Consider the following 17825-nt stretch of genomic DNA (forward strand, 5'->3'; position numbering starts at 1 on the left):
GATACACAAAGGCTCTCAAAAGGACCGAGTTCCTTACTTGCCCATCCAGACATCTGGGAAGACACCCTCCTATTACCCTCTTCTTGACTGACTCCTCCCTGGGAAGACAAGTGGAAAAAGCCTGGGATGGTCCCCTAGACATCCTCCTGCAAATGGTTTGGGCAGACTTCAAGGGATCATGCTCACAGTTCCCTGTTATGATGAGGAAGAGCCTCCTGTTTCTGGCCCTTCCTACCTCGGGTATGATTCCTAAGATTCCACCCCCCCTTCCCGTCTCTCAGACCCATGAAAGGAACCTTCATATTGACCAGAAGGCTGGCCACTGAGACCTCCTAAGAGACCTGGCTCATGCTGCGTTTGACGAGGCCCCCCTTTTAATTCCCCTACTAGGGAAACCCTGGCATTGTCTCCTCTGTGCAAATGCAGAAGCCCAGCATAAATGTTGTTTTTGTGTAAATGATAGATATGTTCCTCCCCCTTCAGGCTTCTGTGTCTGTACCATAAAAGGAGAGCTTCTATGTGCAGCAGGAGCCTCTTACTCCATCTTGCAAACTGTACTCCCCCTGCATGTTTTAAAATGGACACCCCAGTGGTTAGGCCATCTATATGGGGGACTAGCAGAACAAGGCAAGGGAACAAATGTCTACCTTGGTGACTTCCCACCTCCCATGTGGCCTACTTTATCCCTCCAGAAACTAGCTTCTGTTACCCTTTTATTGTGGCTATGTCAGAAGGAACAATTCTACCATCCCTATCATGCTGATGTAGTTTTTGAATGCTGGTGAGGTCCAGAGCCAATGGCCAAGAAAGAATTCTTGAGATCTTTCCGAGGCAAAATGGTGGTTTTACTAAAGCTTGGGGACAGGACCCATGGGCAGAAATAGGTGCTGCCCCAGGGTTGTGAGGAGCAACTGATTATACATTTTGGGGTTAGTAGAAGGAAAAGGGAGGGAGGTTCCAAAAGGAATTTTACATGCTAAAGAAGACTCACAGGATACAGGAGGCCTTGCTCTTGTCAAACTAAGGTTGTTTTTCCCCCTAGGAAGACATTAACATTAAGACAGGAGCTTCCTGGAGGAATATACTCTGTCTGCCTCAAATATTTGTCAATGGGTTGAAGGTTATAAAAACATTTAATTTTATCTACATTTCCCTCTGCCCTTGTTTCCCACATCAATGCCAACTTTCAGTGGGCCAAAAAAAAGTCTAACACATCTATTAACTACTAAGGCAGTCTTACTAGGTCACAGTCAGTACCCCTTGAGTCTCATAGGTAGGAAATGAGGTCAGGGAAACCAGGGTCACTCTCTGGAGGTAGGACCAAGCCTGGGTACACATAACTAGTCCCAGCACCTCGCAGTGATGACAGGAGCTCTGGCTGTCAGTTGTGTGAGTAGATATGACCACACATCAGGAAAGGATAAAGAGGAACTGAAGTGGGGATGCTTGTCCTCTCTTCCCAAAAGTCTTCCTGATCAACTATAAGAAATCAAGGTAAGGGATACTTTTCTTCTCTTTTTATAGATGGGCAATTTCCAACCAAAACCCGTACTCCACATTAACTGACTCCAAATATGCCTTCCTGGTTTATACTGGGGAAAAGGCAGTTCATTTTCTTTTGTTCTGAGGCATGGCTACAGTACAAGTTGGAGGATAAGAAATGAGCGCCTGGGGAAACTATCAATTATAATACTATTTTACAATTAGACTTGTTTTCAAACGTGAGGGTAAATGGGGGTGAAGTACCTTATGTACAGTATTTCTGGGCCTTATGGAAAACAAAGGCCTGTGCCAACAGTGTAAGATCAATCCCAGCCTTCAGGCTGCTCTCTCTCATGACCTACCCACCACTGGGGGCAAAGGAATACCACACCAAAAGCAGATAGGCAAACGGAGTCTGTAGAAAATTCTTCACCCCCATTTTCTCCTTCCCCAGGGCCTCAGCCTCCTTGTCTGGGTCTTAGACCGGTTTACACTACCTATCTGTCCTACCCTGAAACCTTACTGGTGCTTGGGAGCTTCTCACTCATTGATATCCTGGGTTAATGGCTATAAACCAAGCTAACTATCTCTGGTTAGTCTACCTCAGGAGAGGGACTTTACAGAATATTCCCAAGCAGCTGCCAAAACTCCCTTTGTTTCAGAGAAATTCCATCTTCTCTGGCCCAACATGGATTGCCTAATTCCACTTTGGTGGAAAACAAATGAACAAAAAACCATGGTGTCTGTTCATCTGTCCAAGCTGACAAGGTTTAGAACTCAGAAACTTCTTTCTCTGCCTTCTGGCAGCACTTTGCCTCTTTTATCTCCCCTTCCTCCTCCTCTTTCTACACCACCTTGGGTGTATACACCACTCTTCATCTGGTCAACCTCTTCATTCTTCAAAGCTGTGTAACAAAGAACCAGGCACTATAGGAATAAAAATCCTGTAATAGTACTTGCCTGACCAGATATCAAAGTCTTTTAAAAATCCACATTATTTATAGTAATCTCTAATAACAACAGAGGATAAGCAAATATAGCAAAGGCAGAGAATAAGAGCTTAGAAAATAAAAACTTGCATGTATACGAGCTTTGTGTATTACAGAGAAATTATTACAAATCAGAAGAGGAACATGCTTACTAGATTAAAGAGGCTAGGAAAATCAGTTATCTATATGGAAAATATTTAACTTAGGTCCCTACTCAAACTGATGAATTTTTTAAATATTTATTTGTGAGAGGGAGAAAGAGAGAGCACACAAGCAAGGGGAGTGGCAGGCAGAGGGAGAAGCAGGCTCCCCACTGAGCAAGGAGCGCAATGTAGGACTGGATCCCAGGACCCTGGGATCATAACCTGAGCCAAAGGCAGATGCTTAACCAACTGAGCCACTCAGGCATCCCTCATATCAATGAAATTAATGACTTCTTAGGACAAGGCAATTTTACTCCTACATGTACCTCTTTTAGAAAAATTTCAAACATCTTCAAATAAAAACATGCACAATAATTGCCCAGTCATGGTAATAGCAAAAGAGAATTAGAAACTACCAATCAATTCTCAATGGGAAACTGAAAAAATACGTTATGGTACATTCATACAATGAAATCCATACACTGCATTTTCATACAGCAAAGACGAACAAATTAGATCTGTGTATTTGAACACAGATAAATCCCTTCCTTCCCTTCATTAGAAGATTTCCTTTTATCTTCCAGGTCTCAATCCATCTTCCAGGAAATCTTCCCTGAAATCTCATATCAGAGTTAGGCCCGCCTCCCAGGTTTCCACAAAAAAAAGAGATGCTATATTGTTCCTTTCACAGCACCCACAGTTTTGTGTTTTAATTGCTGGTTTAATGTCTTTCTCCCCAACTTATCTGTGACCTCTGTGAAGGCTGAGATGGTTACCAACTGCCTCATGGGTGTAGCACCAGTCCTATTATGCCCAGCACATGAGAGAGGTTCCATGATGTTCCATAAATATTTGCTGAGTTAATGAGTAAAAGTAGCAGAGAAGGAAGCTTAGAGATACATACATGAAATGAACATCATCCAGAAGATTCACTGTAGTGAGGCAGAAACTTTGGGAAGATGAGGAGTGAAAAGGGGGCAAAAGGATGGAGAAAGCAGTAAATGAAGACAGAAGAAAGTCAGAATGACTTTTGTGTGACAAAAGCCAAGAACTTATGACAAGAGAAGCCAACAAATGCAAATAAAACTGTATATCCTTTCTCATCCCTCATATACATACACAAAGCCCAAACATAGATGCACATCCCTAAGAAGGTTGAATTAGTGTGGAATTCATATTCATCACTAAATAACAGAATTAGGGACACTTATGGAAGTTATTCAAAATTCTGAGTTTTCTAAATTAAATTAAATTACATGTCAAATTGAAAACTCATGTATTTATAAGCAATATTATTTAGAAAATTTAGAAACAATAAAGAAGAAGAAATAAGGAACAAGTATGAAACAATGTAAAGATAAAATGGTCTTTGAGGTAGAGGGACAACCTCAGAAACTCATAGGTTTGTTGGATGGATGGTTGGCTTAATATAATACACACGCATTAACTCACCACCCAACCTGAAAACTAGACCATTGACAATGACTTCATTTACTTTTATCCTTCTTCCTTATCATTTCCCCTGCCTCCCAACACCTGAGGTAACCACTACCCTGAATCTTGTGTTTTTCTACCTTACTTTTTAAAAATACAGTTGGAGCACATACATTTATTTCTAAAACACATATTGTTTAGTTTTAACATTCTAGAAAGGATCTTAAATGCTCTATAACCTTGGATTTATATTTTTCACTTAGGACATTATTGCTAAGATTCACCCACATTGTCATATTGAGTAAGGAACAGGCGGGGATAGTTAGACGGGGCAGGGGGGGGACGGCTATGTGATCAGGCCCACAGAAATCCCCCAAATGCTGAGGTGTAAAGAAACCAGAGATAGAGGAACACAGCAGATCACTCTGCCCTAGGTGTGTGGGGCAGGGCGAGAGGGTGCGGGGTGGGGGGGTGGTGTCTTTTTTTAATGACAGTCACCTGTGACCAACAAAGATAACCAGACCCTAAAAAGAAATAAAATCGGTCCTCACTCAAACCAAGAAGTCACAAGAATGTTAAGGCTGCAAGCTCCCTAGTCAGTTCTAAATAAAACACTGTCAGGGGAGGCCCTGTCAGGACTCCTTTCACTTCTGAGAGCTTTTTCTGTATCCTTGCTTAACAAAACTCTATCACTTTGCTCACTCTCCTTTGTCCACGAGATTCATTTTTTGACTCCCTGGGACAACCTAGTTCTCCTTCTTCAATGTGTAGCTGTGGTTCATTTTTGGACTGTAGTGTAATATTACCTAGCATTATGTAAATATGCAAGAATATATCTATTGTCCCAGACATTTGTTTTTTTTTTATTTTTTATTGATTTTTTAATTATTGATTTTTTTACATATATCTGAGATAGAGAGAGAGCATGTGCACAAGCAAGAGGAGGGGAAGTGGGAGAGGGAGAGGCAGAATCCCCACTGAGCAGGGAGCCTGATGTGGGGCTTGATCCCAGGCCTTGAGGTCATGAGCTGAGCCAAAGGCAGACAATTAACCGAGCTACTCAGGAGCCCCAGATTTTTCTTTGATGAATAATGTTGCTACAAACATCTTTAGTCATATCCCTTGATGCAAATATGCCAGAGTTTCTCTTGGACATATGCCCAGGAGTAGAAGTGTAGGACATATAAATGTTCAACGTTACAAGATAAAGCCAAACTGTTTTTCTAAAGAAGCTGTGCGAATTTACACTCCTACCACAAAAGTATATAAAATATCCAGTTGATACATATCCTCTTTAACACTTGATATTTTCTTCTGAATTTTGCCAAATGTGTATATGACGAAATCTCAGTGTGGTCTTGATCTGCATCTCCCTAATCACTGTGAAGCTGAACACCTTTATTAGCCATATATCTGTGCTATTTATAAGCTTTGTCATTTGTTCAACTGTGTGGTTCAAGGTAGTTTCACTGGAAGAGAACAGAAAATCTTCTCACTGAGCATTAGCGTGGCATGTGGACTAGGGAAAAAAGACTTTTTCACCCCTATATTCAAATTTATTGACCAGGTGCAAGGAAGTTGCCTGGTGGTGGCATGTATTAAGGAGGGCACGTATTACATGGAGCACTGGGTGTGGTGCATAAACAAAGAATCTTGGAACACTGAAGAAATAAAATTAAATTAAAAAATAAAATTAAAATAAAGGGACATTGAGAGGTGGGAGCAATTTTAATAGTACTGGCAACCTGGATCCAAACTTTCTACAGATATTTTATAAATGTCAAAAACTAATCAATAAATCAGTAAGGTGCAATTTAAAGAAAAAAGGTGCAATATTGAGCAAATTGTGGACACTTAGCTAAACCTAGGGAGCACAAATCCCTACTGAGGAGCAATGATAGAGGAAATCATTTTATCATTTTCTCTCACTACCAACCTTCCAAAGGGGAACAGTAACGATTCCTAGTGAAATGCTTAGGTTCCTACCTCATTAAACCTTCTGGAAAACAGGCAACATATGAGGGGAAATCCTTGTCACCACCTTGACCCACCCTTTCTTATCATGGGACTGTCTACAAGTCAATTTTCATCCTGGTTCCTGACACAGAGCTCCTGAAACCCTTATAAATCCCTAAGTGATAAGAGCACCAGAAGCATCTTTTGTTCTCATCAGGCAATTCTGGGTGGGCTCCTGGAGGGTTTCTGGCTGGGGACTAGTTACCAGAAAAATAAAGCCATGATTAGAAGTTTGAAGTTTTTAATTCCAACCGTCCCATTCACCAGAGAATGGGAAAGGGCTAGAAATGGAGTAAATAATAGATCATGCTTATGTAATGAGGCCTCCATAAAATCCCATGGGCATTCAGAGAGCTTCCAAGTTGGTGAATATACATCTACACACCATGAGAGTAATACACTCCAACTCCATGGGAACAGACACTCCTATACTCAGGATCCTCCCAGATGAACCCTTGCCTATGTATATCTTCATCTGGCTGTTCATCTGCATTTTTTATCAAATGTTTAATAAACTGGTTAGTACCTGTTTCTCTGAGTTCTGTGAGCAACTCCAACAAATTAATCAAACATAAGGCAGGGGTCATGAGACTCTCTGACTGTAGCCAAGTCGGACAGAAGTTATGAGTAACGTTGAGGACCTACTGCTTGCAGCTGGCACTAAGTGGGGACAGTTTCCTAGGACTGAGCCCTTAACCTTGGGATCTAGCCGAAAGTATATCCAGGTAGGTAGTGTCAAAATTTAGTTAAATTGTAGGATACTCAGCTGCTGTCAGAGAATTGCTTGTTGTGGGTAAAACTACCACATATATGGTGTTGAAACAAAGACAGTTTTTCCTAACACCTCTGGTTTATCTGTCTTTTTTTCCTATTCTCCTGCTTTTCCTTTGTTGTGAGTTATCTCCCACCAGATTTTGGAATAGGCTGACAGAGTCCCTTAAAAGATATATTCTCTCAGCCAAAGATGAGCCAACTGGAAGGAAAGGATCAGGGGGAAATACCAAGGCAGGAGAGATCCTATGATTGCAGCTGCCCTTCTCTCTCTAATTGGTGAATTAATTGACTTGACTTCTGGTCAAAGGATTTATAGTCAAAGGACTCCACTCCACAAGACTTCATGCCAAAGCTGGGAGTAGGGTGAGAACATGAGTGAGGCAAGTGAGAGGCCTAGAGTGCAATCTTTAAGCATGCCTTCACTCTCAAGTTCCCTTGCAACTTGAGCTCCTTTGTCACCTTGTCCTAGTCCCAGTCCTGAGTGGGGTCCTGGGTGACTGACTATATTCCTGGGGATGCCTGGGTGAATTTCTTTTCTCTCACTGTATTCAGAATAAGGCTAGAAATTTTCAAATGGAAAAGTTGGAAACATAAGGAAAAAAAATACACACACACACGGAAGCCTAGAGAAAAGTTGCCAAGGAACGCACATTAGCCACTTAACAAATAATCATGTTTATTTTTGTTTGTTTCGAATTTTTACTTAAATTCCAGTTAGCTAGCATACAGCCTAATATTAGTTTCAAAATTTAATAATTCATCACTTACATATTGAGTAAGTTATTTCTCCTTTTTTATCGTTTTCTAAATTTTCTAAATAAATTTTCCAGTGCTCATCACAACTGCCCTCTTTAATACCCACCATTCATTTATCCTATTTCCTACTGACCTCCCCTTCAGCAACCCTCAGTTTCTTCTCTATAGTTAAAGAGTCTGTTTCTTGGTCTCCCTCTCTTTTTTTATGCATGTTTTTTTTCTTAAGTTCAACATGTGAGTGAAATCATATGATATTTGTCTCTCTCTGACTTATTTCATTTAGCTCCATCCAGGTCATTCCAAATGGAAACATTTCATTCTTTTTATGGCTGAATAATATTCCTGTGTGTGTGTGTGTGTGTGTGTGTATGTGTGTGCATGTGTGTGTGTGTGTGTGTGTGTGTGTGTGTGTACACCACATCTTCTTTATCCATTCATCAGTTGTTGGACATTTGGGATCTCTCCATAGATTGGCTATTGTGGATATTGCTGCCATAAGCATTCAACTGTATGTGCCCCTTCGAATCACTATGTTTGTATCCTTTGGATAAATATCTTGTAGTGCAATTGCTAGTCCATGGGATAGCTCTATTTTTAACTTTCTGAGGAACCTCCACACTGTTTTCCAGAAGGGCTGCACCAGTTTGCATTCCCACCAACAATATAAGAGGGTTCCCCTTTCTCCACATCCAAGTCAATACATGTATTTCCCATGTTGCTAATTTTAGCCATTCTGATAGGTATAAGGTGATATATCATCATAGTTTTGCTTTGTATGTCCCTGATAATGAGTGATGTTGAGCATCTTTTCACATGTCTGTTGGCCATCTCTATGTGTTCTTTGGAAAAATGTCTATTCATGTCTTCTGTTCATTTTTTAACTAGATTATTTGTTTTCTGGGTATTGAGTTTGATAAGTTCCTTATAGATTTTGAATACTAACCCTTTATCAGATATGTTATTTGCAAACATCTCACATTCCGTAGGTTGCCTTTCAGTTTTGTTGATTGTTTCCTTTACTGTGCAGAAGCTTTTTATTTTCGTGAAGTCCTAGTAGTTTAGTTTTGCTTTAGGTACCCTTGCCTTAGTAGACATATCCAGAAAGAAGTTGCTATGGCCAAGGTCAAAAAGTTTTCTGCCTATGTTCTCCTCTAGGATGTTGATGGTTTCCTGTCTCACACTAAGCTATTTCATACTTTTTTAAAAATTTTGTTTAAATTCAATTTAGTTAACATATAGTGTATTATTAGTTTCAGAGGTAGAATTTAGTGATTCCTCAGTTACATATAACACCCAGTGCTCATTACATCAAGTGCCTTACATCAAGTGCCTATCCTCCAATTACTCCCTCCCCCCATATCCCCCTCTTCAGTAACCCTGTTTGTTTCCTATGGGTTAAGAGTCTCTTATGGCTTGTCTCCTTCTGTGATTTCATCTTATTTTATTTTTCCTTCCCTTCCCCTATGTTCCTCTGACTTCTTTCTTACATTCCACATAAATCATATGAAATCATATGATATTAAAACACTGAAATCACATGGTATTTGTCTTTCTCTGACTTATTTCACTTAGCATAATACCTCCTAGTTCCATCCATGTTGTTGCAAATGGCAAGATTTCATTCTTTTTGATGGCTGAGTAATATTTCATTGTACATATTAACCACATCTTCTTTATCCATTCATTTGTCGCTGGACATCTGGGCTCTTTCCATATTTTGGCTATTGTGAACAATGCTGCTATAAAATATTAAAGTCTTTCATTCATTTTGAATTGATTTTTGTGAGTGGTATAAGAAAGTGGCACAGTTTCTTTCTTTTGCATGTTTCTGTCCAGTTTTCTCAACATCATTTGTTGAAGAGACTGTCTTTTTCCCACTGAGTATTCTTTCCGGCTTTGTTGAAGATTAGTTGACCATATAGCTGTGGGTCTATTTCTGGGGTTCCTATTCTGTTACACTGATCCATGTATCCGTCTTTGTGCCAATACCATACTGTCTTCTTCATTACAGCTTGGTAATATAACTTGTGATACCTCCAGCTATGCTTTTCTTTTTCAAGACTGCTGTGCTATTCATGATCTTTTGCAGTTTCATACAAATTTTAGGATTGTTTGTTCTAGCTTTGTGGAAAATGCTATTGGCATTTTGACAAGGATTGCATTGAATGTGTAGATTGGTTTTGGTAGCATAGACATTTTAGCAATATGTGTTCTTCCAGTACATGCGTATAGAATGTTTTTCCATTTCTTTGTGTCATCTTCAATTTCTTCCACCAGTGTTCTATAGTTTTCACAGTACAAATCTTTTACAGCTTTGGTTAGGTTTACTGCTAGGTATCTTATGATTTTGGGTGCAATTGTGAATGGGATCAATTCCTTTGTATTTCTCTTTCTGCAGATTCATTATTGATATAAGAAATGCCAGAGACTTCTGTACATTGATTTTGTACCTGCAACTTTACTGGATTTGTGTATCAGCTGTAGGAATTTTTTGGTGGAGTCTTTTGGGTTTTCTATGTCTGCAAATACTGAAAGTTTCATTTCTTCCTTGTCGATCTGGATGCCTTTTATTTCTTCTCATTGTCCTATTGCGGAGGCTAAGACTTCTGGTACTATATTTAAAACAGAGGTGAGAGTGGACATCCTTGTCTTGTTCCTGATCATAGAGGAAAACCTCTGTTTTTTCCCACTGAGGATGATATTAGCTGTAGGTTTTTCATACAAGGTCTTTATTATGTTGACGTGGGCTCCCTCCACCCCTATTTTCTTACGGGTTTACCATAAATGGATGTACACTTAGTCAAATGCTTTTTCTGCATCTATTGAAAGGATCATATGGTTCTTTCTTTTATTAATGTGGTGTATCATGTTTGTTGATTTGCAAATATTGAATCACACTTGCAACCCAGGAGTAAATCCCACTTGATCAGTGAGAATGATTCTTTCAATGTACTGTTGGATTCAATTTGCTAGTTTTTTGTTGAGAATTTTTCTTCATGGATATTTGCCAATAGAACTCTCTTTTAGTGGGGTCCTCATCTGGTTTTGGAATTGAGGTAATGCTGTCCTTATAGAATGAGTTTGGAAGTTTTCCTTCCATTTCTATTTTTTGGAACGGTTTGAAAAGAATAGATATTAACTCTTTCATAAACGTCTGGTAGAATTCCCCTGAGAGGTCACCTGGCTCAGGACTTCTGTTTTTTGGGAGATTTTTTATTATTTATTCAAATTCTTTGTGGTTAACAGTCTGCTCAAGTTTTCTATTTCTTCCTGTTTCAGTTTTTGTAGTGTATACGTGTTTGGGAATTCACCCATTTCTTCCAGATTGCCAAATTTGTTGCCCTACAATTTTTCATAATATTCTCTTACAACTGTTTGTATTTCTGTGGTGTGGGTTGTTATTTCTCCTCTCTTGTTTGTGATTTTATTTATTTGGGTCCTTTTTCTTTTCTTTTTGTAAGTCTGGCTAGAGGTTTGTCAATTTTATTAATTTTTTTCAAAGAACCAACTCCTGGTTTCATTGATCTGTTCTACTATATTTTTTAGTTTCTATGTCATTTATTTCTGCTCTAATCTTTATTATTTCCGTTCATCTGCTGGCTTTAGGTTTCATTTGTTGTTCTTTTTCTAGCTTCTTTGCATGTAAGGTTAGGTTGTATATTTGAGTTTTTTGTTGTTTCTTGAGGTAGGTTTGTATTGCTATATACTCTCCTCTTAGGACCACTTTGCTACACCCCAAAGGTTTTAGACAGTTCTGTTTTCATTTTCATTTGTTTCCATTTTTTTTAAAGATTTTATTTATTTATTTGACATACAGAGATCACAAGTAGGCAAAGAGGCAGGCAGAGAGAGAGGGAAGCAGGCTCCCTGCTGAGCAGAGAGCCTGATATGGGGCTCGATCCCAGGACCCTGGGATCATGACCTGAGCCAAAGGCAGAGGCTTTAACCCACTGAGCCACCCAGGCACCCCTCCATGTATTTTTTTTAAATTCTTCTTTGATTTCCTGGTTGACCCATTCATTTTCTAGTAGCATGTTGTTTAACATCCATGTATTTGTGGTCTTTCTAAATTTTCTTGTGTGTTTGACTTCAAGTTTCATAGCTTTGTGGTCAGAAAGTATGCATGGTATGGTCTTTTTGCAGCTGATGAGGCCTGTTTTGTGACCTGGTATGTGATCTGTTCTGGAGGATTTTCCTATTGCACTTGAAAAGAATGTATATTCTGCTGCTTTAGGATGAAGTGTTCTGAATATATCTGTTAAGTACATCTGGTCCAGGGTGGCATTCAAAGCCTTTGTTTTCTTGTTGAAGATGATCTGTCCATTGTTGTAAGTAGGGTGTTAATGTTCCCTAATATTATTGTATTATTATCAATGAATTCATGTATGTTTGTTATTAATTGTTTTATATATTTGGGTGTGCCCAGGTTGGAGGCATAAATATTTAAAATTGTTAGAGCTTCTTGTTGGATAGTCCCCTTTATTATGATATAATACTCTTCTTCATCTCTTGTTACAGTCTTCAGCTTAAAATCTAATTTGTCTGATATAAATATAGCTACTTCAGCTTTCTTTTGATTTCCATTTGCACGATGAATGTTTCTCCATTGCCTTACATTCAATCTCCAGGTGTCTTTAGGTCTAAAATGAGTCTCTTGTAGGTAGCATACAGATGGGTCTTATTTTTTGTTCTGTTTTGTTTGTTTGCTTCTTTGTTTTTTATCCATTCTGACATCTTACTTCTTTTGATTAGAGAGTTTAGTCCTTTTATATTCAGAGTAATTATCGATAAATATGTATTTATTACCATTTTATTACTTGGTTTGTCTTTGTTTCTGGAGATGTTCTCTGCGTTTCTGTTGCCTTTGTCACTTTTGGTCTTTATTTTCCAATAAAAGTCCCATTAATAGTTCTTGCAGGGCTGGTTTTGTGGTCACAAACTCTTTTAGCTTTTGTTGGTCTGGAAAACTCTTTATCTCTCTTTCTATTTTGAATGTTAGACTTGATGGATAGAGCATTCTTGATTGCAGGTTTTTCCCATGTTGGCATGGGAAATGTTGGCATGTTGAATATATCATGTCACTCTCTTTTTGCTTGCCAAGTTTCTCTGAAGAGATCTACAATTAGCCTTACAGTTTTCCCTTATAAGTGAAGGACTTCTTTATCATGCTGCTTTTAGAATTTTTTAGAATTTTTTCTTTATACTATAGTTTGCAAATTTAACTACAATATGTAATTGGTGTTGGCCTGCTTTTGTTGATTTCAGTGGATGTCCTTTGTATCTCCTGAACATGAATGTCTGTTTCCTTCCCTAGATAAGGAAATTTTTCAACTATTTTTCCTCAAATAAACCTTCTTCCCCTTTTCTCTTTTTCTCCTGGGACTCCAATAATATGCATGTTATTACATATTATGGAATCACTGAGTTTCCTAGGTCTATACTTGTGATCCATAGTTCCTTCTCTCTTTTGTTCAACTTCATCATTTTCCATTGTTCTATCTTCTATATCACTTATTCGTTCCCACTTTTTCCATCCGTGTGGTCATGACAGCCAAACAGTTTCAGATTTGTTATTGCATTTTCCATTTTTGACTGTTTTTAAAACTCTTTTACCTCTGTGGTATGGTTCTCTCCAATGTCTTCCATGCTTTTCTAAAACCCAGCAAGTATACTTAAGATTGTTGCTCTACATGCTCCGTCAGGCATATTACTTACATCTTTTTCAGTTAGAACTCTAGTTGTGACCTCGTATTGCTTCTTTTGGGTGAATTCCTCTGTCTTGGCATTTTGTCTAGATCTTGGTCTTCCTCTCTGTGTTAGAAAACCCTGTAAGGTTTCTTGCTCCTGGAAATAACGGCTTTATGAAGGAGAGGTCGTACAATGTCCAGGGCCTGGCACTTTAGGGAATGTCTTTGGTGTGTGCTGCAGGTACCCTGCTGCTGTGTTTTGGCTGCTCTATCCCTCAACTCAGTCATATCCAGAGGTTCACCTTGCCTGCAGTGGGCAGTATTTGAACCTTAGCCAGAATGTGGTGAGATTTAACTAGCCATGTTCTGGTCGGCTTGTTAAATGAGACTGATGCTACTTCAACTAGAACTGAACCCTTGTAGAACTCTATAGTTCTTAGAGGTGGTGTGTGCAGGGGGTTTCTGTTGGCCTTCTGGGTAAAGGGCCCACTGCGCTGGTCCTTAGGCACTAGAGATACCAGCAGAGTGAAGGGTGGCCATACTTTGTGTAAACAGGTTAGGCAGCCAGAGTTGGTGCTGTGCTGTTTACTAAAGCTTGTTTATGCTGAGGGGCAGGGGAGGGAAATGGTGCCAGCCAGCTCCTTTGTCCCCAGAGGTGGGTCTCCATAGCATCTGCTCTCAGGGAACCATTCCCAGAAGAGTGAATCATTTCCTTTCATGTGTCCTAGGCATTTTTCAGATTACTGTTTTCATTCTGTCTGTCTCTGTGTGCCTGACTGCTGGGAGCAGCACAGTGCACTTTGGGCTCTGTCTCAGCCAAGGCTGCTGACTTTTAAAACTCCAAACGTTAAGAATGTGCTGTGGCAGGGGCCTGCACTGGTCTTCTGAGGGAGGGTTTAACCTAGAAGGGAAGTTGCATATGAGCTCAGGGGTGTGGAACTGGAAGCAAAGCAGGCTAAAGAGCCAGTGTCCAGGTTAAGAGCCCTCAGCAGGTAGCTCTGTACCTATGCTAAAGGGCAGAGAAAGGAAATGGTGCCCACCACCACTGCTCCTGGCTCTTTTTCTCCTGGAGAGGCATCTCTGCAAATGCCACCTCTCACAGATGCACTGGAAGAAGAGCCAACAGCCTGTCCCCATGCACCTTAGGCAATCCTCAGATCATGTCATCTGCCCTGGGGTTGCTTGCCTGACTTCTCTCCAGGAGTAGGGCAGGATCATCAGGTCTCTATCCCAGCCAAGCTTACCAACCTATAGAACTCCAGTCTTTGAACCCCACTGATTGCAAAAACACAAAAATCAGCCCTTCTCATTTTCCCAACCAATGGCTTTGGGGAAGTGCTCTCCTTGTGCATATCCATTTGCAGCCCTCTCTCTCACCTCTCTCTGCTAGCAGGGCTCCCTCCCTCTTGCAGCACCCACTATCCATTTCTCCCCCAAACCATATATATATACATATGTATATATATACATGTATATATATACATATGTGTATATATATATATATATATATGCTTTAATTGCTGTAAAGTTGCCTCTCAGAACTGCTTTTGTTATATCCCACTCATTTTTTTAAGGAAAACAACTAAGAAAAATGGAAGTGAGAACATTTTTTCATAAATTCAGGCACCTCTGCTTCCGAGAGAGTCAAAGTCTGGGCTGGAGTTAAGTCGTTGTAAGATTTCTTTTCCTTGACTGCCCATGGTTCTTGGTCATGCTGCTTTGAGGAATGAAGAGGAAGACCAGACTAAGATTGCTAGGCAGTAGAGCAAAGTTTACTGAGTGATAATACAAAGCTCCTGAAGAAAGGGACCTGAGAGGATTGCCAGTTTGGCCTGGTGGTTTGGCATTTAGATCTAGGGGATTTTCTGGGCTCATTGGCAGGCTCTTTGTTTTAAACGGATTAACCCTCCAAGTGCCTCTCACCCAATCAGATTTTTCTCATCTACCTATCACATAGGAAAGGGTGCAGGGTTCCCTCCAGGGTGGTGTAAAATCCTTTTAAGGGTGGTTTCCTCTTAGTGCATTGGGGGTGGGGTTAGGGGTAATTGTCACTGCCTGCCTTTCTTCCAACTATCCTTCATCATCATCAAGGAACCTAATGTACCTTTGCTCTAGTCTCTCTGGGGCAACTGGAAGATGAAAGCTTCATTTCAAAGAGACAGATGAAGAAAAAGGAGAAAAGTGGGATAAACAAAGAGATACAACAAACACAGAAGCTAAAATAGAAACAGAAGCTGATGGATATAGTCATAGTGATGTAGTTTTTGAATGCAGATAGGAACCAGAGCAGACGGCTAAGAAAGAATTCTTGAGATATCTTTGGTGCAGAAAGGTGATTTTATTACAGCAGGGAGACAGGACCCGTGGGCAGAAAAAGCTGCTGCACCAAGGCTATAAGGGGTGACTGATTATATACTTGGGTGTTGGGAGAGGTAAGGAAAAATGGAGGTGTGCAAAAGGACTGTCATATGCTAACAAGAACCTAATAAGACATTGGAGCCCTTGCCATTGTCTAGTTAAGTTTGTTTTTCCCTCTACAAGTCATTAACATTAATACAGTTGGGAGTTTCCTTCCGGAAGTTGGGTTATTCATAAAAATGCTTTCTTCCTGTAAATCACTTAAATGTTTATAAACTGAGGGAGACTCACCTCCCACAGGACTGTGATCTCTGTACATTAACCATCTGTTTTTATTCCCTGAGCTTTAGGGCAGCTAGGAGTGCCTGAGGAATGTCACACAGATCCTCACCCTAGAGGGAGCGGGGATTGCTTGTCACCTTGTGCTTTGCCCCCAGTTTGCCTTCTGCCCCCTCATCCATAGGAACAGCCTCCATAGAGACACAGACAGGTAAGACATGCTAAGAACACAAATAAGAATCTGGCAGTGTCACTGTTCTGATAAACAGCCTCACATCTGGGAGAAAGGCAGTATATTATCTAAACAAATAAGTAACTTGGTAATCTGTATTATTGAATAAAAATAAATCCAGACAGGTTTAAAAATACTTTGTTTGAAAGTACTATTGCAGTAGGAGAAAGGAGACTTGTAATAGGGAAACAGTCTAACCATAGAGATACAAGTGCAATCATCACAAAGGCCAGGCAAAAAGGAATTTTCTTCTGTGGGGAAATGTCAGCAAAGTGAGAAAAAACAGGGAATAGAGGGAGTGGGATAATCAGGTAATATTTTTCCCTGAGGTCTTATGATTCTTAGGAGGGATTGTCAAGGAGGAGTTATATATTGGGTCAAGATAACAGTGGATCAAATTTCAGGGCAGTGGAGAATGGAGAGAAGCTTAAATAATGTTTATTAGTTTTCCACTGTGTTTAGATTGATCAGTGGGGATGAAGAAGAAAATTATCCAGAGCAGGCCCAGGCCAGGAGGTCCCAGAAGATGAAAAGTTAAAACCAAAAACTAGAGATAACCTGAAGCCCTACTGGGAGGAAGAGATAACCAGATGCTTCTTCTGTAAACCAGCTTCCCACCACACGCTTCCCATACTACTGTTCCCACATAAAGCAGGCCCCACTCCCCCAGTTTAAACCCACCTACCAGCAGCCACCACAGCCCTTGGAAGCTGACTGCCTGCAGTCCCCTATAAAAGCCCTATACCTTTGCTCCAGGGCCCTGTACTTGGAGCACAAGCTCTGGGGCCACTGGTGTAAAATAAATCTGAATTCTCCTACTTCTCTGAGTGTCACTTGGTCTCTCACAGGTCTGATTTTTTTTCCACAACAGGGTCAAACAATTCAACAAATCTTTCTGGTCTCTATTTCAACAAGGAATGGGAATATAAAGGGTCTGTATCTGACTTCATTATTAACAAGTTTAAAAGTGGGGCATTTGGAAGGGGAAATTTATATGAGCTCTGCAGCACCCACAAGAGAGCAGACTGAGGCTTCTCTCTGAGGGGGAGGTCAGGGTGCAGTTTGCTTTCCTCTAACCCTACAAAAACCATCAAAAGCGGTCAAGGTGAGAGAAAAAAAAAAGTGAACACACATAAAAACCTCCAGAGAACAAAAGCCTGAAAAAACCGGTTTCCTCAGAGCCCACCCCCTTGAGGGGGGCAGGAGGACTTAACTCAGGGAACATCATTGACTGAAAACCCACGTGGCAGGCCCCTCCCCCAGAAAACCAACCAGGAAAGAAAAAAAAAAGAAAAAAGAAAAAAAAAAAGACTACAAGAGAACAACCACCACTACTTCATAGAACTACTTTTATTTTTATTCTTATTTTATTTTTTTAAGATTTTATTTATTTATTTGACAGAAAGAGAGAGATCACAAGTAGGCAGAGAGGTATGCAGAGAGAGGAGGAAGCAGACTCCCCGCTGAGCAGAGAGCCCAGGATCCTGAGATCACGACCTGAGTCAAAGGCAGAAGCTTCAAACCACAGAGCCACTCAGGCGCCCCAACTTTTATTTTTAATTCGTTCCCACTATTCTTGCTCATTTTTTTATATATAGACAGTTTTTTAACCTATTTACCATCACAGTGAGATGTCCAGTACATCAAATTCCATAATAACCTTCTAACCTGAACT

The 17825-nt window shown here is 40.1% G+C and overlaps 1 protein-coding gene across 1 annotated transcript in view; it reads left to right on the forward strand.

The window, feature by feature from the left end:
• Positions 1–869: 869 nt before the first annotated feature.
• The window catches only part of LOC111159393 (interferon-induced very large GTPase 1-like), a 37395-nt gene continuing 20439 nt past the window's right edge, over positions 870–17825 (forward strand). The window contains 1 exon segment of the mRNA XM_022521815.1: positions 870–1494. The gene's annotated coding sequence lies outside the window, so the exon portion shown is untranslated.

The sequence above is a fragment of the Enhydra lutris genome, unplaced genomic scaffold (genome assembly GCF_002288905.1).
Source record: "Enhydra lutris kenyoni isolate GAN:26980312 unplaced genomic scaffold, ASM228890v2 scaffoldscaffold68, whole genome shotgun sequence".
In the NCBI taxonomy this organism is placed as follows: domain Eukaryota; kingdom Metazoa; phylum Chordata; class Mammalia; order Carnivora; family Mustelidae; genus Enhydra; species Enhydra lutris.